The sequence below is a fragment of the Branchiostoma belcheri genome, unplaced genomic scaffold (genome assembly GCF_001625305.1).
Source record: "Branchiostoma belcheri isolate BF01 breed outbred unplaced genomic scaffold, Haploidv18h27 scaffold1, whole genome shotgun sequence".
In the NCBI taxonomy this organism is placed as follows: domain Eukaryota; kingdom Metazoa; phylum Chordata; class Leptocardii; order Amphioxiformes; family Branchiostomatidae; genus Branchiostoma; species Branchiostoma belcheri.
Window position 1 is genome coordinate 8,047,107 of NW_017802379.1, and position 24,582 is coordinate 8,071,688.

Consider the following 24,582-nt stretch of genomic DNA (forward strand, 5'->3'; position numbering starts at 1 on the left):
GGGGCAAAATAGTTATTTACAATACCTACCCACATACCAAATATCAGCACAATACATACAGGTTTTCTTATGTCGACTGTGAATCTGGCTGAGAGGACGGCAGATGGAACTAGGGTGACCAAACCCACACCACTTACGTATTCCTGACATGAATAGCTGTCTGCCACCCGAAAGTCAAGACCATAGAAGGTCAAAGACAAAAGATACGAAACCTGAAAGTTCTACTGCAGTGTCAAGAAAAGTTACGAAACCTGAAAATTCTAATTACTTCATTGTTTAGAATTGAAAAGGTACGAAACCTGAAAGTTCTGCTGCAGAGCTCAGGAAAGTTGCTGGGGGAGGGGCGCAAAATAGTTATTTACAATACCTACCCACTCAGAATATGTTTTCGATTGCACATCAGCGTGACACACACATTAAGGGCAATAGGTCGGCTGTGAATCTGGCTGAGAGGACGGCACATAGAACTAGGGTGACCAAACCCACACCACTCATTCCTGACATGAATACCAGAAAGTCATGACCATAGGAGGTGAAGGACAAAAGATACGGAACCTGAAGGTTCTCCTGCTGTGTCAAGAAAAGTTACGAAACCTAAAAGTTCTACTTCATTGTTAAGAAAAGGTACGAAACCTGAAAGTTCTACTGCAGAGCTAAGGAAAGTTGCTGGGGGAGGGGGGCAAAATACATGTAGTTATTTACAATACCTACCCGCATACCAAATATCAGCACAATACATTCAGGTTTTCTTAGGTTGACTGTGAATCTGGCTGAGAGGACGGCAGATGTAACTAGGGTGACCAAACCCACACCACTTATTCCTGACATGAATAGCTGTCTGCCACCCGAAAGCCAAGACCATAGGAGGCCAAGGACAAATATACGAAACCTGAAAGTTCTACTGAAGTTTCAAGAAAAGTTACGAAACCTAAAAGTTGTACTCCATTGTTAAGAAAAGATACGAAACCTGAAAGTTCTGATGCATGCAGAGTCAAGGAAAGTTGCTGGGGGAGGGGGGCAAAATAGTTATTTACAATACCTACCCACATACCAAATATCAACACAATACATTCTGGTTTTCTTAAGTTATGCTGACTACAAGTATCCGGTAACACACAAACATACACACACACAAACAGACACGTCCAAAAAAATACTTCCACCCACAGCCCTTGAGGAGACTGAAAGATGCAAATGCTTGTCAGGGTGCAAATTCCGAGCTTACTTTAAAGCATACCTTCTTAAACCATGCGTAAATGTTTTTCCAAATAGAGTGAATAACAGAACCAGTGCTTGCATTCTATGTAGTGTACTAACCGCTAGCCTGTTGCAAAACCTCATCTTGCACATATAATAGAATGGCATCAACCACGGAATGTAGTCTTCCAATGCAGGCGACAATATACAGTTACCTACTTCGTAATCACAACTCACAGACACAGGAAGACTAGTTCTAACACATTCGTGTTCCTCTCACATATCGCTAACTCCGTAACAAATTGTCCCAAAGCAATAACTGAAGACAGAAATGGATCAATGTAACCGAGATCGGTGGCAGGATGTAAGCTCATCCCTCGGCATGTAAAGCCAAACATTTATCAACTACACAAATACCGATCATCAAGCATACCTGAAGCATGGATGGGTAAAGGCCTCATTTTTCAATTAGAGTGGAAAAGGGGAACTTAAACTTTATACGCATACTTTAAAGTGTGCTAAAGTGAAGGACTGGTCATACGCAAAATTCTATACTCATTTATGGGCAAACTTTGATAAAGAATTCCAGTTTTCTCCCAAGAAAGATAGAAGAATGTAAATCTTTCAAATCTTCATAAAATGAGGTTTCAAATTGGTAAAATATTCTAAAGTGCTTATTTTTCATGCTTTTACCACAGGTTCATTGGACAGATAATTTTCTTTTTTTTAATTCATTGAGATTTACAGAGAAACTCTGATAGGAGTCATGCAACAGGATAGGATCCTTTAACAAGGCTGACTCCTCCATAACAAATAATAAAACATGAATATAAAAACAATACGATAAATAATAATAGCGATAATTTGCTGGTCCCTCCCTCAAAGATCGATATTCATGCTGTGTCCTTTTGCAGAACGTTTGTATCCTTGAACTTGAAAATCTTGCTTATGACGAATACCTCTACAAAGATGCCAGCGGGCATCAGAAGGATATACTGCATACGGTACAGATATGCACGTTTCATCTATTGGTTAGGCTTAGAGGCAAGGTTTGTGAAGTATACTGGATGTTCTTATTACACCGTTAGAAGTGTCAGTAAAGTGGCCTTAGGTTGCACGTTAGTATGGTGGGAGGTCATAGACAACTGTAATAGAAGAGATATGACAAATGTGTTATGACTAGATATAGATCGTTGTCGTACTTGAATGGCTGTTTTGAAGGAATATGAAAGACATTGATGGCTCTGAATCTATAGCTATAAAAGTACATGTGTCAGGCGACAAGACGGTTTGGTTAAAAATAGACTGTCTACCGAGAATAGCTGCACACATCCTTGGCAGCAAAACTGGAAATATTCTGAATAAGGCAATCTTTGTCATATTGACACATACTTCATCACATTAGTACCTCCGAATCAGTATTTCATATTTTTGGCTTTTAAAACTGCAGAAACAAGCCCCAAGATGAGTCCTTTATTTTCTGGGTGGTACCCTAAAAATCAGCCCGGGCCCTTTCAGTGGCCATTTTCCATCAGACTTTTGGTAATTTTTGCTCCATGATCCACGAGGGTCAATATACAATATACAATATAATCAGTATGTAGATCAAAGACTAGAATACTGGCTTTGAAAAATCGGGTTTCCAATCCCTAAAAACTGCATTAGATGTACGTGAAGTATTGGATGCCTTTAAACTGTACCATACGCTGACATTAAACAAAACTAGGTCATGGACAAGTTTTCCCGAGCCTGTAGGTATACAGTAAACCGACCTAGACACTCTTCGGTATCTCCCCAGTGGGAAATGTCTAACTTGAACGACATTTCCAAACGAGCGAAGCGACGGGCAGAATCGAGCCGTGCCCATACATCTGTCTGGAGATGGTCCATCGGGAAACATCAGAGGAACTCACCCGGAAGGCCAGTACAAGCTCGCGCATTTCTCAAAACACTTAACGTTACTGAACGACCAACCGTAAACTCGCCGTCCATTAAACATGAGACGGTTTCTCTTACTGCTACATGCCGCTCGATAATTGGCATGAATCGGCAAGGGATCTGCCCTTTTACACGGGTTCTAGGAGAGGTCTATGATTAGCCTATTGATTTACACCGACTTGGGACAGAAGTATGAGCCCCTAAGGCCATGTTGATTTGATTATATGGATGACATACGTGCGCGCATGAATTTTCGGCCATTTCCCCCCAAAAAGTATTCAACCATACTGTATCTAAATCTGTATCTGTATAGCCGGTATATAACCGCCTTTCGGCGTCACACACCAGCTATCATATAAAACAGTTGCAAAATGAGCAAATATATACCGTAAATTGCACAAAAAATCGATACAATGATACAAATGTCGTAGAAAGCCAAAATCAAATGAAGAAGACGAAAATGTAAAAAAATGTATTTGAAGAGTAGATTATTCGCCATACCGTACTCGGTGTCATTTGTTCAATCTTTATATTATGACCACGTAGATGTCATAAGGGCAATATTTTTTTGCATAATTTTTTTTATTCGCACGCTCGCATCAGTTTTGGGGTTCCCAAAGGATGTCATCCATATAATCAAATCAACATGGCCTTAGGCTCATTAATAGCTGCTCTGCTTGGCATATCCCATTGGTATATTGCCTACGCCTCAGGTGTTTTATAAACCTATCACTACACAAATTACGATCTTGCGTAAAGCATGTGTATATTAGGGTTTTAATGCTTTTTCTATTAGAGTTAAAAATCTTTGCACATGATTTAAAGTGTGATTAAAGACAGAAATAATGCAGTGTATTTTGGGACCTAGGTTTCTGTCTTTTGACAGTTTCTGTACGTTACCAGCACACAGAGGTAATTATCCATGGGATGCAAATGCAACAAAGTTAGCACGAACGTCTCAAAAGTATCATGCTTTTTCTATTAGAGAAAAAAACACCTTTGCACATGATTTAAGGTGTGCTTAAAGATAGAAATGATGCAGTGTCTTTCGAGACCTAGTTTGCTGTCTTTTCACAATTTCTGTACGATACCAATACACAGAGGTAATTATCATTGGGATGCAAATGCAACATGTTAACCCCGAAAGTCTCAAAAGTATACGCTTACTAACCCTGTAGTACTTAACACATGATGCAGAACCAATTCCGGGAGGAATGATAACTCCCAATATAACCTATCCATATTTGGAAACACCCTGTAGTATAAAACACACGATGCAGAACCCGTTCTGGGAGGAATGATTGCTCCCAACGTAACCTTTTCATGTTGCCTGATCATGGTTGATTTCACCTCAGGGACCGAGGGACTACCTTGAGGGACCACCATTGAATGTGCATACCGATATCTCTCTGACACTCATTATGAAAACGAGCAAGGCATGCATGCTCTGGGAAAGAAATCTAATTTTTCAAACGTTCCAATTTCTTGTGTAGCAAGAAGGATTATCTGTTCATTCGAACGCAGATAGAAAATGAGTGTTAATGTAGGGAGTGCACTGTCAATAGTGACAACAATTTGTCACGTGGATGTAGTTGCCTATTGGTCCGGTCACACTTGTCGTACGACCATCTTAATATCGGGAATTCAATGGATAGTCGTGCAAATGTCGTACAAAACCCATAAGTTAGCTGTCTTGCTATAGAAAGGCTGTTTTGGATTATTGTCTGTGTTTGGTTTTGTCGCAGTCTGCTTGAAAATGCTACCACATCAAAATCGCACGACGGCCTACGACAAAAGTGAGAGCGCCAGTACACTACATATCACTTCTATGACAGGTACAACCTGTCAAACTACATAAATGTTGTAATGTTTCGCGTTAAACATGGCGATTACTATACTTTGTCAACGGTGCAACGACTGATAAATTTCTACATTGTACTGTAGGATGAATTACAGCAATTCAACACCCAAACTAGCATTTTCCTAAATCTGACAATCACGCATGAAAATGGCAAAGGTATATTGTACATACACACAGCTGTTAAAGGATGTTTTATCGGAAATGTAAGGTATATTTGAAATCCATGGCAAAGTTATTGTGAAAATGGCCTGAATCGCTGATATAAGAAACCCATAGGGAAGAATGTTTATAGTAAATCTTCCTTGCCTTTTGGATGGAATACCGCAGCAACTGAATACCAAAGTGTTTATTCGAGTCACTTGAACTTACATAGGCTATTTTTCAAATACCATGTACAAAACGTTCATGTTTGCAGCATTGAGGGAGAGTATCATGCACAGATTTGCATTCTATGAAACCTAATACCACAAAATGGTGGAAAATTTGCAAGTGCCGTGTATCATTCTGTCATGGGGTTCTAACCATGCTGTACTAATATGTCTTTCAATTCACTTACAAATACACAGTGGGTCACGTCGTCTTGTAGGTTTATGGGTGATCCAGTGGGGTTAAAACTGGCCCCAACATTTTTAACCGATGTTTTGTTGTCAATTTTTCTTCCAGGTAATATGTTTGCATGAGTTTTCTGCTGCCATTTGAATTACTTCAAAAATCGTGACCCTAGACCTAGTTGCCTATGGACCTGTGGACAAAGGTCATCGACTTGGCTGCCTGAAGGCATCTTGTTTCAGATGCATAAATTATGATAATGAGCAGAAATTATTCACACCTAATTTTGTCAAATTGTCCCTCATAGATCAATGAAACTATACATACTTAAAATCGCCTAGAAATGTACTATTGAAAATCTAATGTCATGTTCACGACACGGGAATTACAAGATAACAAAATAACTATGATGCCAAAGGGTAAAAACAACAACCAGATAGACGTCTCTGTGCAAATTGCATTCGGTTTTTGTACCAAATCTCATAATTCCCTAGTAATTCTCTTGTAGAAAACACACGTGCACTCAAATGTAATATTCTGATGGCAGGAAAGCCTCAAAAACCGCACAGAAGGCTTAAAGTTTATCCTTCTAACTCCCTTTGACAAGGAGGTCGCTTTAGGTAGAAACCATTTAGACAAGCATATTCAACTGGGTTAGCCTTGTGGCACTTTGGTGAACCATCAAGAAGACCACTAAAGCAGCAACTGGAGCATTTAAAGCTTAGGTTACATATATCTTAAGCTTGGGCAGACCATGCTTTTCTTTTAACATAATCCCTATGTATGCTGAGGGCACAATTCCGCGGCCCGGGCCCCGGCCGGGCACTTTGGGGAACCACCAGGGAGACCACTAAAGTAGCAACTGGAGCATTTAAAGCTTAGCTTGCATATATATCTTGAGCTTGGGCAGACCATGCTTTTCTTCTGACATAATCCCTATGTATGCTTAGGGCACATTCCCAGTCCGGGGCCCGGCCGGACAGTCTCCCGGAACGAAAAGTGTAATACAAAAGACAAGTTTACTAATCATGAGTACTATTTGTATATATTGTATGTCTTGTTTTTCATTCACGCAAACATCCCAGCCGGGCCCCGGCTTTGAAATATGCACATTAGCTTTAGTTAGTTAGTCATGTTTAATGAAAGCGTTCCTCCCGGCACCAGTCAATGAATGGTGGTTTTCTGCGAGATTCGAATGGAAGCTTTACCTAAACGTAGGGTTAAACAAACCAAAGAAACTGCCATGAAGCCTTCGCTACACTTCTATAGCAAATGAATAATAACTGGCAAACTGGCAAACCTATTTTACAGTGATATTGGCTGTTAAACTCCTACCACATGTTGAAGCTTTAGCTACATTATACTAGCAAATATATCATAGAAAAATAACAGGCAGGCTGGCAATACTGCTTTACAGTGATAGCGGCTGGTAAACCCCTACCAGCGGTAGAAGCATATATTTTGAAACGTCTATACTGTACTAGTAGTAGATCATGATGCGCTTCCAGCAACGATAAACACATACCTTCGTCGACCAACTGACTCACTCACTAGGTCATTGGCCGGTCGTCTCCTTCTAGTTGTACATACACCGTGTTCCTGGAAGAAGTCCATTCAACTAAGTGCATATGGTGCGGATAAAAGTGGCAAGCTTGCCAAAGTGCCACTCTCGCCTCATAGCTATGAACACACTGTTCCTGAGATAACCGAGGCAACCTATATTCTCTCGCAGGGACTTCCCCTGTGGTACATTGTAGCATGTCGAAAGAATTGCCCGAGGCTCTGACCACGTTGGTCTAATTTGCATCCAAAATCGATTCCTTGTAAAGGTCTGCCTCCTTTTTTTAGCCAGTAAAGCATGAGCAGTTACAGGTAAAGTGGAAAAGGTTGCGTCCGCTGAGAATCTGTCTGTCCGACCTTGCCATTCTTTATCACCAACATTCCAAAAACAACATTCTTCACGTTTACCATTTTGATACCTCGACGCTGTGTTTACCACTTGGGGTAAATAAAGTCAGCCACATGGGAAATAGATATCGGCAATTTCAACGTGCATACCTGTGAAACCCAATTAATAACTGACAAATCAGCAGCACCCCCTATGGCCTTCAACCGTACAACCAGGTTTCCGCAACAATACCTTTCTTCCCAGGCTGTCGCCCCTGCAGGATAGCTGCCACACGTTCAATTCTTCAATGTCTAATTTCAGATCCCAAAAGAGTTGTCATCATCACTTTATTGCACCGAATAGGAACGGTACAGGGATTCCTAGTTAATGATCCCTTCGTAAATGTTGAAAATTGCGAAAGGCTGTACACACGAGATAATGTGTGAAACGAGCGGAAAATTGGTCTCTTTAGCCCAAAGAAGTATCATAAATAACCACAGCACCAAGTCAGAGCTACTTTCCTGGGCTTTCCTACCTCAAGGAATGATAAATGAGACACGTTAAAGCTACTTAACGTTAAATGCTTTCTCTTAGTGCAAATTCTACAGCAATATATGGCAAAATAATCTGTGAAAATTTCCCAAGCAGGTTTTACTAGTCTCATTTGTCTTGTAGGCAAAAAAAGCTGATACGAATCAAGAATATATTTTACTCGGCGATAGCTGTAGTATTTTGGACACCAGCTACATGTATAATTTACAAGAGTGAAATACGCCTTGCCCCAAGGAGCTTATTCTACACTTGGACAAAAAGCCTAGCTCGTAGAGATCGACTATCATTAGACGATAAGCTCCAGCTATGCTACCCTTTCTATGGAAGATGTATGGAGAAATTAGTGCTAAGAAGATAGGAAAGTCCCATGAGGAATGGATCTCAGTTGGGAGCCCATCATTATTAAACATTATACGACAGCTGTAAATAATCGTGGTTTCTTACCGTTGTTGACGTATGTCCTACTTGTACATGGCAACCATGAAATATATGGTAACAGTATCATAAGACGCCTGACTATATCGGTATTATACGATTTAGTGTGGCAATGACAGGAAGATGGCAATGGTCATAATTTGTTAATGATGATAGTGACTGTGAAGGTTTATGACAACATGCATGCTGATAATGTGTTGATGATGGTGACTGTGAAAGTTTATGGCAAACTACATAATTTGTTAATGATCATAGTGACTGTGAAGGTTTATGGCAACATGCATGCTGATAATGTGTTGATGATGGTGACTGTGAGGCTTTATGACAAACTACATCATGCTGATAATGTTAATGATGATTGTGACTGAAGATTCATGACAAGCACCATGCACCAAGCACTCATGTAGTTTTGGAAGAATGGTAGAACTTATACTTAGTACTGCGAATAAGACCATAAGGTTTATGGCGACTTTAAAAACTATGCTAAACTAGAGTTCCACGACCTCATACCTTAATGACTGACAAATTATAGATTATTCCCCCTGATTATGCAAATTTATCATGCAGATCCTCATGCTGATTCTCATGCAGATTCTCATTGATTATGCTGATTGTGCAGATCCTCATTTGCATGAATCCTATCAGTTTTTCTACCGAAAGACAGTCCCCTGTCACACACACACACACACACACACACACACACACACACACACACAAATGCCACTGAAAACATAACCTTTTGGCGAAAGCTTGTAACCTTTTACTTCATAAGTGAATGATAGATACATGTACCTCTTCGGGATAGACAAATGTAAAAGGGGTTTTCAGGCACATTTTACAAGAGTGATATGAGCGATAGCTTCTATCAAACCTCATATATCAAAGCTTGCCCTAACAAGGATAGAACATCCCAGTATTGATTCAAGTACGCCACCGAAGAGTGAGTGGCCCATGGCGTTAGGATACAGACAAACAACTCCTTCTCAATACTACAGCTAACCATATCCACGTACTTTTGTGGACATCTTTCACACAGATAACATTAAGGAATGTAGCTCTCGGAACATCCATTGCATTTAAGGCAACAGAAGATCCTGTAAGAGATATGGTTATGATATATTCTAAAATCATCCACATCATGGTTGGAAGTATCCACTTTGAAACGTATAAGACGTATAATTATGTAACATACAATGTAGCAAAGATATGGCATTTCTTGGCTTGATGGCGTAAATATAAATACACGTCTACGTTACGGAATTTTCTGAATCACATACTTTCTGTTTGAATGAATGCAAGTAAGAAAAATCGGTAAGCATTTGGGGGTTTAGTAACTGTCAAGTTCAGAGACCTCCGGGAAGTGAATGAATAAAGCTTTTGCTTCACGGTTCGTAGCGTTATAGGTACAATACATTAGGGAATTTGCTGGCTGAATGGCATACTTTCAATGTGGATGAATACAACTTCACAAGGTGGGGCTTGCTGAGAAAATGTAAAGTAACATAGGCCATAGCTGATATGATGCATTGAACCTATCACAAGACATCTTCAGCAACAAGATCACATCTAACAAACTTTTGCTTCACAATTCGTAACGTATTGCACGTTTAACGTAACGTTAAAGATACACTACATTACGGAATATGTTGGCTGAATGGTGAATACAACTTTTACTTTACAACGGGCAACATACCTGATGCACTGAACCTATCACAAGAAATCTTTAGCAATATGTTCAAATCTAACAAGAAATCGGAGATTTTAGTCTTTCGGGAAGCGTCTTGTGGTTCAGTAAACTTCAAGTTAAGAGCTCGAGACCCCCAGGAGTTGGATGTTGTATTGGACCTGTGCAGGGATTGTATGATGTAATTCAGTCAGGTATTACTCCACTTCTTAAATGCCCCCTTACATCCAACCCAGCGTCTTGTCACCTACACGCGTAGCCCCTGTCATTCAACTGTCAAAATCACATCCCACCCAACATGCAAAGAAATCTATTAAGACAAATTCAAACGATCAGTCATCCAAAACCATACTCCTAGCACCTTGTTGATAAAGTAATTAGTGTATAAGTGGATCTCATTGGTTAAGTGTCAAATTAATCACGCAGCAAAAGCAACTGCTGCTACGGCGTCGACATGAACATCGTGTTGAGTAGGTAATTCATTACGGGGTAGGGTGTACGGATTTCCATCAGCCAGACAATCATCAGTTAGGCTAGCAAATCAAGTCTTAAAATAAATGGGGCCCAAAGGAGAAAAGACGCAGCTGATGAACTGTACAAATAAACAATCGAGAGAAACCTACAAACAGAGCTGGAATGATGTAGAGAGACAGGCCGTTGACCGAGCTTGCTCCGCTGTCTCATGTGTCGGAAGACACACAAGAAGAGCTCCTAAGTCTAGTAAGTAACAAGTAAGTGCACGGATTCCAGATGGATACCCTCTATCCAGATGTTTTATCAGTTGGCAGGTTGGCTTCAAGGACTCACCCGGCCTCATTCATCAAGTACCATCTGGTATGCACATCAAGGGATTGCCGCATTAGCAGCGCTTCTATCGCTACTCACGACGAAGGACAACGATGGAAAAGACGCTTATATAGATTACCGTGAAAGATTAGTACGCAGACGAAGTGACATATACCCTAGAGTGGGCATAGAAATCAATCATGAACGACAGATATTCGAGCGGAGTTCACTGTTATTATACACCGAGCCGGCTAGGAGCCAGGACGGCGATGATTTGCGACGTTCCATCGATTACTCATTTTCTTCCAGAACCGCAGAGTATACTCTCCTTTGTTGCAAAAAGGACTAGTAATTTGTTTCACAAATGCAAAATATTCCCACAGGGCGGACATCGCGTGCATGAAGCTACGGGATATTCTCCTGGGCACAGGGGTCTTATATAGGTATGGTACCTTTATGCACATGTTTATCATTAATTAAGATATTTCAAGATTGCAGTGCAACATTATGAAGGAGAAGAAGAACTTTATTGCACGACAATTGCACATGGTATATACAATGTATGGCAAACTACAAAGAAAGTAACAGACAATAAAATGAATGTGTTGAATAAGACCTAATGTCGAATAAAACCTAACATACCTTAATTACTCAAGCAATAATATTATGAGATGAGAACTACATGGAAAAATATTACGACTTTATTTCCCTTTCCTTTATTATTAGTGCTCAGCACATTGATTTAATATCTATTTTTTCATAGGTTATTATTTTGTCTTATTCAGTTCGCATGTTAATGCATTTATATACAATGCATATGTCGGTAGAATTGCTTGCAATAAAACATTAATTTCTCCGCATTACCTGGTAAAATTTCATTTCAATATTTTCTTCCACCAATTATTTGATATTCTGTGTTCTTTCTTCAAAATTACTTAAGTTACGAGGACACTTGATCATGATTTATAAAAAATATGGTTATTGCGCTGTGTCAAAAAAGGCGTAAACTTTTGTTGGTAACTTTCAAAATGTTCCATTGGACGAATGTACACGTAACAGCTAAAGAGAATGCAAATATATGTCAACTAGAAATATGAGATTTCATACGTTTGGGAAGTATTTTAGGTTTATGGGACCTTCAAGTTCACCCCATTCCCTGTGTCTGACCTTTTGAACTGTCATTCTGCCCTTCAATCACCCCCTACCCACGTTCTGTCAACTTAGTCTGCCCTGACCAACAGATACACACACACCTACAACTCAGCCACCCAAAACAATACTTCCGTATTTGTAACACGTCAGTTGCAACCACAGTTCTCTCTTACAATCTTCTCACTTTATACACGGTTTTATCTTGTTCCATGCTTGGCTTATCAGTGAATAGGCGAAAATGTAAGCGACGTGAAGGCGTCAGCTACACTAATCAGTATCACGGCATCTTATCTATGGCTTCTCTCAGTCCGTCAAACCTAATTAACTATCACAGGCACTTCGCAGTGAAGGCTCTTCTTGAACTCTCACTGGCACGATCTGTTATCAAACTTGGACCGTATGCTAATGGCTTAAAGTGCTAGTGTTACTGCTGGGCTATGATTGATCAGAATTAATTAGAATTTGAAGGTTCTGGTTTTGAATCTCCGCCAGGCTCCAATATTGTGCCATTGGGAAATGTTCTTTTAACATGTTGTGGCTCATATATTGTTATCGATAATTTTAGATTATAGTTATAATTGCAGGGTAGTTTAGTTTTGTATTATTGTTGGTTTACTGCCATACATTGTCGAGCAATAAAGTTTTATTTCCTCACTCAACTTCTGGTGAAAATTAGTACCTAGCTTCAGTTAGGGCACTGTCACATTTCCAAGCCGGGGCCCGGCCGGGTTGTTTGCGGGAATGAAAAATAAACAATTTAATGAAGAGTATACAAAAACAGTGCTCATGGTTAATTTTCTAAAACATTTTTTAATGTTTGTCTTATATGATAATTTTCGTTCCAAACGACTGCCCGGTCGGGCCCCGGGTTGGGAAAAGTGACAAACCGCGCCTTTAGGTATGTCCTCTCGAGGAAGATAACTAGAAACCCCCGTTTTTTTCGGGAGAGTCACGCATTGAGCACGTTTAAGATTCCTCCACATTTATTCAAAAGTGAGGGGTCTTTCCCGGTGTGAGTGGATCAAACCTTACAGTCTGGTCTTACGCAGCTTGCACGTACTATACACAAAACTGATGTGTTACGCCTAAACGGGTTATGTGAAACATAACTACATACACACGCACCACCCCCACCTTTCCAGCCTGACGGTGATAGATATGTATGTTAGGCGGGAAGAAGTCAGGGCTACTCCGTTTGATGGATGACTGTTTTCTCGGGCGAACACTAGGGACGGTTAGCTATTCTTAGGTGGAAGATGACTGATAATGGCCACTGTCTTCAAGCTGTCATGATGTGTTAAGGGCAGAAGAGGAGAGGCCGTGTATGGTCGACATCTTTATTGTATGTAACGTGATTAGGCCATCTCTTGTCAATTTAGTCCTTTTTTTCAACATGCGCAAAATTACGTAAATTATTTTATAAGATCATCTGGACATAGATATATGCAGCGTAAGGCACAATTGCAAGCATTTTGCAGTATTGAATAGTAAAGTACTACGGTATGATATTTGAGTTATGATGATCAGAATATGATTCGGACAACACATTTGGCCTGTATGAACATTTTATGTCTCCAATTATAAAAGGTTGTAGTTGCAGCACTGAAAAACACAGACACAAATACATGCAGACACTGAATTCACTGTGCATAATGCTTTTTTTTATTATTACGACTTCAGGCGGCATTTGACCCATTCTAAGTTTTATGTCATGCAAGAAAAAACACACACAGCAAAACTTAATGTATCACTAATGTGCCATTGCTACCTATGGATAATCAAGGGCGTTCAATCAGGATAGAACGTCCTTGGGATAATGAAAGGTATTGTCAATGGGAATCTGTTTTTAATCACAGAAAATAACAACGTTACACAATTAGTACCCCATAAGCCATGTAGATGTTACACGATACTGATAGCTAGGTACATGATTAGGTAATTCAATCATCGTTCCTGTAAGGTAATCTAATCATGGTTCCTGGAAGATAATGAGATTATTTATTGACACAACAAAAAAAGTACAGGGACTTTTGTATGGTCTCCTACAACTAAAGATCTAACAAAGCTAAGTACATGTGCGGATAACTTCATCAGAATACAGAACATATGTATGAGGTAACAATAAAGGTTTAACTATTCTCTAACATGTGGTCTCTAAGATCGAAACATTCTTTAATGTATTTTCCTATTTGAACACTGTATTGGTTATCTCCCCTGAGAATGTAGTTGCATTTATCTATAGGATCTAACGTATTGAAATCAATTGAACAAGCGGAAAGAAAAGTGAACAGCAATATATTAGCATATCGATGTCAGATATACTGAGGCAGCGTAGTCTTTTGATGCGAAGGAGACAAAGGGAGCAACAAGTCTGCTCGATATGGCGTTTCACGGCGGAATCATTTTGCTGTCTAGAGTTCTTTGTAACACAGTAATCCCTTGTCATCTAAAACAAAGCTATAGTGGCATGTGTTAATGCCTCATTCGCTTGAAACGTTCCACCCCTTCAATAGCCTTCTTTGTCACTGTCGCCACGGCTACATTTACCGTCTATCTTTACTCTCTTTGAAGTAGAGGCTTCTTTGAATATTTATTTGTCCTCTGCGTACTAACGTCAATTACGGAAAGCAGATTTAAGGCAAAATGCTTCTTATCCTTGCTATGAAGGCGATTTTATTTTTTTCGAAACAATTGACTATTACTGTGCTCATTTCAACGTCATCCCCCCCCCAAAAAAAAAGACCTGCCGAAAAAAAACTTATTCAAATTCCTACATTTTCAAATTTTGACTCAATCATTATACAAATGGTTCTGATCACAGCCACCATCACATGTCACTGCATCAAAGTCAGAAACAAAACATTAAATCAGAGCCTTTTCTTGTCTCCTCTCTTCATAGTTATTTGTCATCCACCTTCCGGCATGGAAACAGACATGTTGACCACTGTCACTGAGAAGACAAAAAAAATTCTTGTTTTTTTTCTCTCCCAAATCAGGCAAAAATCAATGCGTACGCTGATATCATCCATCAAAATTACTTGCTGTGGCCTTACTGCGATCGCGACCGGTGCGCGACTCCAGATCTAAAAGTCGTTAAATAAGGGACCAATCAAACACGACAACCGCTTCCCCTCAGGGCGATACTGTATCCGTGTGATTGGCTAATGTAATCAGTCTAATTAGCTCGCTGTAAAACTACAGAATGTCGCGTGCGATATCAGCACGAAACGCTATCCAGAGTTCTACAGGTCACAGCAGATGTCTGGGGCCTATAGTCAGATATCAGTGATGAAAGCGCAAGAAGGCTTAATTTCAAGAGAAGAAAAAACCTAATCGCCTTAAAAGCTTATCCTGAGTTATCAATCAGGTTAACTCTACTGGTAATACTGAGAATTAAGTTACACCTCCGCGTTGATTTACAGCACAACAGGGACAGAGTATAGCCGTGTTTTTTGACTACATGCCAATTTTGTAAACCTCCTCTGACGGCACGCAAAGCTCGTATGTACGTACTTAACTTACACGCGTAGGTTCATGACACACATTTCTTCTCAACCTGAAAGAACATGGAGCTAGACAGACAGGTTTTAGACATCTAGACAAGCTTGCAAAGCGTAGCCAAAAGGCACTGAAAGGTTCCGAGTAAATGCATGGAAATCGCATAAACTTACAAAAGAAGACAGCAAGGGCAAAACCCAACATGTTGAATCTCTTCAATTATTCTCGTTGTGAGGATACGCACCCTGAAGATCTAGAAATTGGACAATATGTTTTCAGCAAATACTGTAAATTGTATTGTCTTGTCTAGTCTATCTGATACTGAGAATGAAGTTACACCTCCGTGCGTATTTACAAAACAACAGGGACAGGGTATCGCCACCTCGTATGGTCCGTTGTTTTGACTACATGCCAATTTTGTGAATCTCCTACAGCACGCAAACCTCGTATGTACGTACTTAACTTACACGCGTAGGTTCATAACACATATTTCTTGTCAATGTGACAAAACATGGAGCTAGACACACAGGTTTTAGACATCTAGACAAGCTTGCAAATCGTAGCCAAAAGGCACTGAAAGGTTCTGGATAAATGCATGGAAATCTGTTGAAAGAAGACAGCACAGGCAAAATCCAACATGTTGCAACTCTTCAATAATTCTCCTTGTGGGGATACGCACCCTGAAGATCTAGATATTGGACGATATTTTTATTTTATTTTATTTTTATTTTATTCACATGGATTTTTGAGCATTGGATAGGAAGCACTTGTTGTGCTTATGTAAATCCGCTGCTCATAAAACATAATACAAATGTAAACATAAAGATGACATAAAGTATAGCATTAACATAAAATGAAAGTGGCTGGCGCACCAATACCTAGCATAACATTATTGTGATTGGTCAAATCTTCCAGAGTGGTGGATATAGTTAAACACGATATCAAAGAGACGGCAGTTGGTAGGGTAAGGGAGGCTGGGGCTACCTGTAAGAAGTAAAGTACATAATGTGGCGTCATTTACGTTGAGTGGGTCGGAAGGAAGTATGTTTTCAAGATGAAGGCAAGATATGGATAACAACATTTTGGTCCTTTCAGTATTATAACATTTGCAGTGTAATAAATAGTGTTCTGGTGTCTCATTTGGATGCCCACATTTGCACTCGGGACTACTGATACAGTGATGCTGGAATAGGTGGTAGTTCAGCTGGCTGAAACCAAGCCTGAGTCTGGTAAGGTGAGTCACATGGTGTCCGTGGCCGTGAGAGTAGTGAGGATGTCTGGGCATGCTATCAAAACAAGACTCTAATTCATTTTTGAATGCACGAATGGATGGGGATTCTTTGGCGGTCTGGGGTAACTTGTTCCAAGAGAAAACAGCAGAAGGCAAGAAAGATTTTTTGTACTTTTCCATATTTTTCGATATTTTTCCAGCAAATACTGTAAATTGTATTGTCTTGTCTAGTCTATATGATACTGAGGATGAAGTTACAGCGGAACAGGGACCGAGTATCGCCACCTTGTACAGTCCACTGTTTTGACTACATGCCAATTTTGTAAATCTTCTCCGACCTACAGCACGCAAAGCTCGTATGTACGTACATACCTTACACGCGTAGGTCCATAACACTCACATATATTTTCTTCACATGTCACACAGTACATGCATATGGAACTAGACAGACAGGATTTTAGACATCTAGACAAGCTTGCAAATCGTAGCCAAAAGGCACTAAAAGGTTCGGGATAAATGTATGGAAATCCCATAACTGTTGAATAAAGAAACCGACATATCTCTCTTTAATTATTCTCCTTACGGGGATACGTACCATGAAGATATTGGACCATTTTTAGAGAATTCTGTACTTTTTTTTAAAATCTACAATTCAACTTGGACAATACAAGACATGGTGGTGAGGTACTCTAGCTATAGCTAATTTCAAACTCACCACCAAACATACAATTAGTATAAAATAACAAAATACATGGCAAAAGACAACAGAGAACAGCAAACGGGTGGAAATGAATCAATAAATGGTAAGGAAGAACATGTTTTGTAGGCTATACTGTACATGGTACCGGTCTTTTCTAGTCTATCTAATACTATTAAGTTACCCTATGCTGATTTACAGCACAACAGGGACAAAGTATCGCCATCTTATACACAGCGCTGTTTTGACTGAATGCCAAGTTTGTAAACCTTTTCTCTAACACGCAGATGTGCGTACTCAACATTACACTCGTGGATTTATAAAGTATGTCTTATAGTGTCTTAGTAAATGTGACATCGCACGGAGCTTGACAGACGATTTATGCAGACATTCATAGACAAGCTCGCAAATTCTTGACAAAATTAAAAGGCAAAACGTCCCTGCTATACGGGAATCTCATAAACATGTTACTAATAGACAACACAGGCAAACTAAAACCAACATATCTTAATTATGCTGCTTATTGGAATATTCTCCCTGAAGATAGTAGACAATATGTCATAGAATTGGGAACGTATGGTCTAGCTATAGCATATCTATCCGTCACCATATTAGATATAACAGCAACAGGTATCATAGGCATTCAAAATTATATTAATGGAAGTAAATAAAAAAGACCAATATAAAAAAAAAATCTGACTCTTACTTCTTCCCTTAGCTAGTGACCTCAATAAAAATCAGCCAGGAGGTTAGCCTCCGTAGCAGGCTTGTAGAACTGGGGGTTTGGTGGTCTTCGGCTGTTTTCTGATTAGCCCAGTTCTAAAAACGGGGGTAATTCAACCAGGCTGGCTATGTTGTCTATATGCAATCAGAAAATAGCACATAAAAGCTCCCAAAGATCCTGAAGACCCCAAACCCCCCAGTTTTGGCATGCCGTGGAGGCTACCAGGAGGTCTATTTGAGCGTACATCAAGGTTCCAACAAACAAGCAAAACCAACAAACCTGTGCAATAGAGCATAAGGAAATCGCACACGTACCTCGGGCCTTGCGGATGTCAGTGTGGAGTGTAGTAAGTCGGTTCGCACGCTCTCTGTCTGTCCGCACGAATGACCGATCAACGATCCACTTCTGGCGTTCTCTCGTACACACAGCAGGCGGCCTGCTTGCGCCGGCTTCCTGCGAACTTACGATTAGCCAACAGGCAGTCGAGAAGCTATCACTCAACAGCGCTCCTGTCTCTCTCTGACAGCGGTTTGAAGTGGATACAGGTGGTGTGGTGGGCCGTAGTCTGCCCGAGGCGACACTATTCTAAAACGAAAAAGGTCAGCTCGGGAATACACCGTGTCAGGAAGAACATAAAGGCTTACATGGGAACCGGCGGACCTTCACGCGCGATGGAACAGCAACTCTGACGGCAGAGGCTGTGTATGGGGGATTCACGGCGTCTCGAAAAGCGTAGTGCTTAGCGTCCGCGCACAATTGGCATGACGATGGGCTAGTCTAAGTTATTTCTAGACGGTTGGAACTTTGAACCTGAAATCTCGCGACACCAACACTTATAACATTGTCTTTCTTTACGTCAAAGTGGTGTTGAAAGCAATAACAAGAAATCTGAAATACGAAACTCAGAATTCCGGCTTGGTGCCGAACCATCCTGGGCCAGGTGCCGAACCGTCCTGGGCAAGGTACCGAGCCGTTTTGGGCCAGGTGCTGAACCGCTCTAGATGGTGCCGAAGTGTCCAGGTGCCGAAGTGTCCAGGTGCCGAAATGTCCTGATACCGGACAGAAACTGTGCAGAGTTGGAGGGTCGGGGATCATGCGACCATCGGCTTCCTGAATTCCCCCACGTCGACCTCTATTTCCCGTTGGCTTCTGGAGACCTTCAAATTCACCCCATGAATTCCCCGTGTATGACCTGTTGACTCCCTTTCATTCTGCCTGTCAATCTCCCCCAACCCACGTGTTGTCAACCTACTCTATCCTGACAAACATCCACAAACCCTTAGACAAACGCACCCTAAACAATACTTCCGAACCTTGCAGTAAATATTGAGTCATTTAGGGGGCGAGGGAGAGAACCCTTTTAGTTCCTACAACAATATTATGGTTCAAATATCGGTATCACGGTAAACCGCATGGTGGGCCCTGATTAAATACCAGCGTTTTCTTGCTTTTGCGGATGACAGAAACGCCACGCATACCTATAATGCAATAAATGCTGAGCCATGGGAGCCCAATGAAACATTTATACTCAGTCCCCTGCACGGCATGTACCCACGCAATGTAAAAAACAACTACTATTACAACATGTTGTTGCTTTCAAGGATAAACACCACATTTCCATATACTGTCAGCAAATACCTCACAAGGGAGAAGGACTTGGCACGCTAAAGTACCGTCTTGGCCGTCAAAACCATACATAAGTCCTTCAGATAAAACACTCGCGTCAAACTCACACTACTTGACGGATACTACTGCCTCTATGTGGACAGTGCAAACCCCATAAGGAGATAAAAAAAGTATTAGATAGCTCCCTCGTCTCCCATACTGGATCCAGGGCCAGGCGGAAACCGTAAGCCAGACAAATCGGCCTTTAATGTTGTATTCTGCAGGGATGCGTGATAGACACAGACTGGGTACCGCAGGTATTATCACTAGGCCATTTGGTGGGCGTGAAGACTGGTGGACCAGAAACACCATGTAGCCAGAACGGCGTTACAAAGCTTACACCGCAAGCATACCGGTGTGAGGGCGTAACATAGGAGGTCAGTAAACTGGTGATTTATTCAAGCTTTAACCACTCAAAGAAAGACGAAGCCAAACGTGGCTAAATATTATTAGGGGTGGGGATGCAAGTCACTCGGGGGCTTCTTAAAAATGCATGGTGTCCTTTTGAATTATTAATTTCGTAGTCTCGTCGCTAGATTACTGTCGACAGTATAAGTTCGTTTATAGATTCTTGCAATCGCACAGAATGCACATATGGCATTTTCATGATTTTATTGATTGTTATGTTTCAGAGCGAGCAATTTTAGAAGAAGTCTGATAAAATAGCCTAAGTTTCTTTTACTGTTGTGTATGAAATTGCTTTAGAAGGTGAAACTGTATTTCTTTTGAAGACTAAGGCCAGTACGAACACAGCCAAAATGAATGATAAAAAAACTGAATGAAGAAAAATATCAAAAAGCCAAAAAACAACTACTCAAGCAACAAACAAATAAACAAATCATTATGTCCCAAATGAGCATATTTTGACTTCATACAATGAAAATGATTTATCTTCTTCAAGTGACAAGAAAGTCAAACTGATCCGAACTAGACAATAATATCATTAGCCTTCATACAAAATATGACAAAAGACGTTCCAAAAGTAATATTCAATATTATCTCTAAAATCCAGGCAATATCAGCTTATATATGCAATCCCTGGTGCCCCCAGGGAATTGTTTACATTATTTATCAAATGATCTTTCATAATATCGTCGTGGCTTTCTGTAAACACATTATCATCATGATCTTTCTGTCAAAACGTAGTTGTGGGAACTACAGATAATAAAATGATTAATGTGCAAGCTTTGATTTGTTTATGGCACATTTATTGACGAGCAGAATCATATTTGTCATCACATTGTTTTTCTTTCAGAAAGTTACAGAGAGTTAGTTTACTTGATCAAACTCATACAAACCGTAGCCCAATGGCTAAATTGGAGTGTACAACTTGTATACGATACGGATTTTATTACTTTACGGATCATTACTTTACGAATCATCCTTTTGCAGTTTTTAGACTAATTGTAAAATTGTGAGCTTTACTCAGGAATTCATCATCAAAAGTGGTCGTTTTGTATTTATATTTTCGCCTTCAATTATTCTACTCGTGTCCTATCAGTAATTCTAAGGGACAGGGGTTGGGACTTGCGCTCGTTTGAATTCCATGTACTAAACCCCAATTAGTTTGTTCGGATTTTGTATATTTATTTAATTGTCCATGTATTTACCATATCTCTGTTTAATCATGTTGTGTAGATGGCGCCGTTAATATAAGTTCCATGGAACTTGAGTTCGACGCCATCTTGCATGTATTTATGTTTTTATTCTGTTTTTTTTAAATAAAAAACATTCAAACTGACTGAAGTTTTTACATTTCCTGACGTGTGCAGCCCCTTCGGTGGGTAAAAAGCCAAGTGAGTGTCGGAGTCTCGACTAGGGTATCATCAAATACCCTTGAGTACGTATGAAAAATGCTCGGTGACGTTTGTGCTGAAAGTGTCACTTAATCATCGTATTCAACATAAGCAGGTGAAGGATTACTCGTCACGAAATCTCCTTACGCTCTCTAATTGTCGAATTACGATAATCCCACAAATTAAAAGCAATTTGAGATCCTTATTTTCACTCCCATTGAAACGAATGAAGACGTATGGATGAGGATATCGATTGTCTCAGTGTTGAATGGATGTTGGCATTAGTCGTAGAACGAACGTGGGTTTGCTCATTGTACTCTTACGTTAACAGTTTAACAGTTTAATCATAAAAAACAGCCTCGCAGCCTGTACAAAAACATGCTGAATAACACTGATTTTTTTTTACAGTTGATTGTCTGGTAAATACAAATTAACATTACAATACATACACAAACACACGAACAAAAACTTTACAAAAAGTTTCACACGGGCACTAAAGTTAAGACCAGGGCGTCCTAAGAGTCTAATATATGCTATATAATCTTTTGTTGTTTTTTTTGCTACATGTTAGCAAAAAAACGTGACATAAATTACCAACAGACGAGTTACTCATAAATACTAGGCTCCACCTTCTTATAGGGGGGTATGGATAGTAGAATTCGGCAAGAAACGGAAGAATAATAAATTGGCCATTAGAGTCTGCCCTCCTAACTCTACGGTCGCCAAATTGGAGTTATTGAACTTTATGACCTACTCATTTGTATTGTACTCCCTTGGCCAATTATTCTACCTATTTGGCTAAACATCACTGTTTTTGAACCCTTTTGTTAGTCTATTGCAGAGAACATCAACGAGATGTTTATTGCAAATTCATGCCCGGAGGCTAATTGCAGATTACACACATAAAAGAACATTGAAACAGGGTGTAAAATAACTAGAATCTACATGATGAAAGGTAGTTGTCTAAAACTATAGCTATGTCTAAAACTATGTCTGAGGGGTTTGACTTCTCTTTTGTAAACCATGGAAGACGTAATGTCCCACCCAATCCATGCTACAATAACAAGGAGAAATACATTGTTTTTTTTTCACAATCCGTCATGCAAAAATAATACTTTCAAGCTATGCATGAGTACTCTGCTGCAGTATCAGGCCAGACCCTTCTTTGAAAGATTATCAATTATCCAGGCCACTTACAATACATCGAGCCAGACACGTCAATTACCGTCGCTACTTCATGGGAGTCCCCTGTCCCGATTATCCGCTATATATTAGTCTACCCGCAGGGATATAGTAGGGAAGCAGAGCCAATCGCCTGAATGATTGCGGCCACTGTCTCTCGGTCCATGGCAGATATGCTGTGTACATCCCTCTCTTACTTTGTCTGTATCTGTATCTGTATCTGTAAAGCCGGTATAACCGCCTTTCGGCGTAACACACCAGCTTCGCAGGCACGCAGCGCGGCGGCAGCTGGCTATATTACACCGATCGACTTGTTACACCTAACCCTTGAACTTCTAACTCTAGACATTGTTTAAAGCTATCTAATGGCAATGCCCCTACTGCACTTGGTGACAGTGAGTTCTACTCTGCGATAGTTCTAGGAAAGAATGACTGACTGACGTTAGAAAAGGTCATGTACTACTGGATTAGGGTCAAAGATGTACCTATACTGACACCGTTCCCTATAGATCTTATGCCACGCGACTGCACTTACATTGCTTTGAGTCAGCCAGCCCTGGTCCTCAACCAGTTCAAAGTGACACACGGGGGTTTTGTAATTACTCTACGTTGGTTCTATCAGACAGATTAATGTAGCTGCCATTGGCAGTAGTCTAGGCGATCCGTTAGGTACAGACATTAATACATGTCGACACCTGCACGCTAGGAGAAGTCACAGGCTTGCCGCTCATTTAAAAGATTCATCGTCGACACATGGGGCCAATTGTATTCAAATTACTCTTGAAGAGACTCATTAGTTTTCGTGGGGTGTAATACATGGCTTAGTTAATGCACAGTATAATACGCCCAGACGTTTCCGATTAATTACCTCTATTATTGTGCAGTTAAAGGTCACTTTAGCTCGGGTGTGTGGGTATAGAACCTTTTCAAAACTCCATTCACATATTTTTAGATCTTACAGACCTTTACAGGCAGATTCCAGTGGCTTTCTGTCATCCGCCGACAGAAATATGGAACTACTAACGTTTACGCTCTTCATATTAAGTCAGACTTAGTTGAAGGATCGTAATCCTCACTGTGATATTGCAACTGTCAGAGCATTGCAGTTTCTTAACGTTATCACGACGGCATGTTTTCGAACCTGGTAAACCAAGACATGGAAATGCAGCTCTCCATTGACAGTATCTTAGCATATGGGTTTCGCAATGCACTTAAGTAACCTGCAGTGAGTTATGCAGGGATTTCTGAACAAAATTGTCCCAAAGTTTGACGTTTGGCGTTTGGCGTACCATTTTAATGACCAGAACAGAGACTTGCTTGATCCATCACAAGATCCTTTGATCTAGTTGCCAGTAATCAGATATATACGCTTAGAGTTGCACCCTACATGGGATATGAAACAGATATTGCTATCTAATCTCAACGTTTCTGACAGAAGTCATAAAAAATCTGTACCGAATGCATGCTGTAGAAAGCTGACGTCTAAAGCTACAAAGTCAAAGGAAAACTTCGCCTTCATATACTATGTTCCTGAGGGTGCTATTGTACCCCTAAGGTATAGAATGCCTCAGGCTAAGAAGCCGCTACACCTTGTAAACAAAGGATGCCGACAAATATTTTATGCTACTACAACAAACTCAAGTGAAGGGAAGGAGACAGCACGTCAGCCAGTGCATTAACGGTGATAAAATATCACGACACTCTTTATGTTTTCTACCGGCAGTCGCCCGTTGCTGCCAGTAAGACT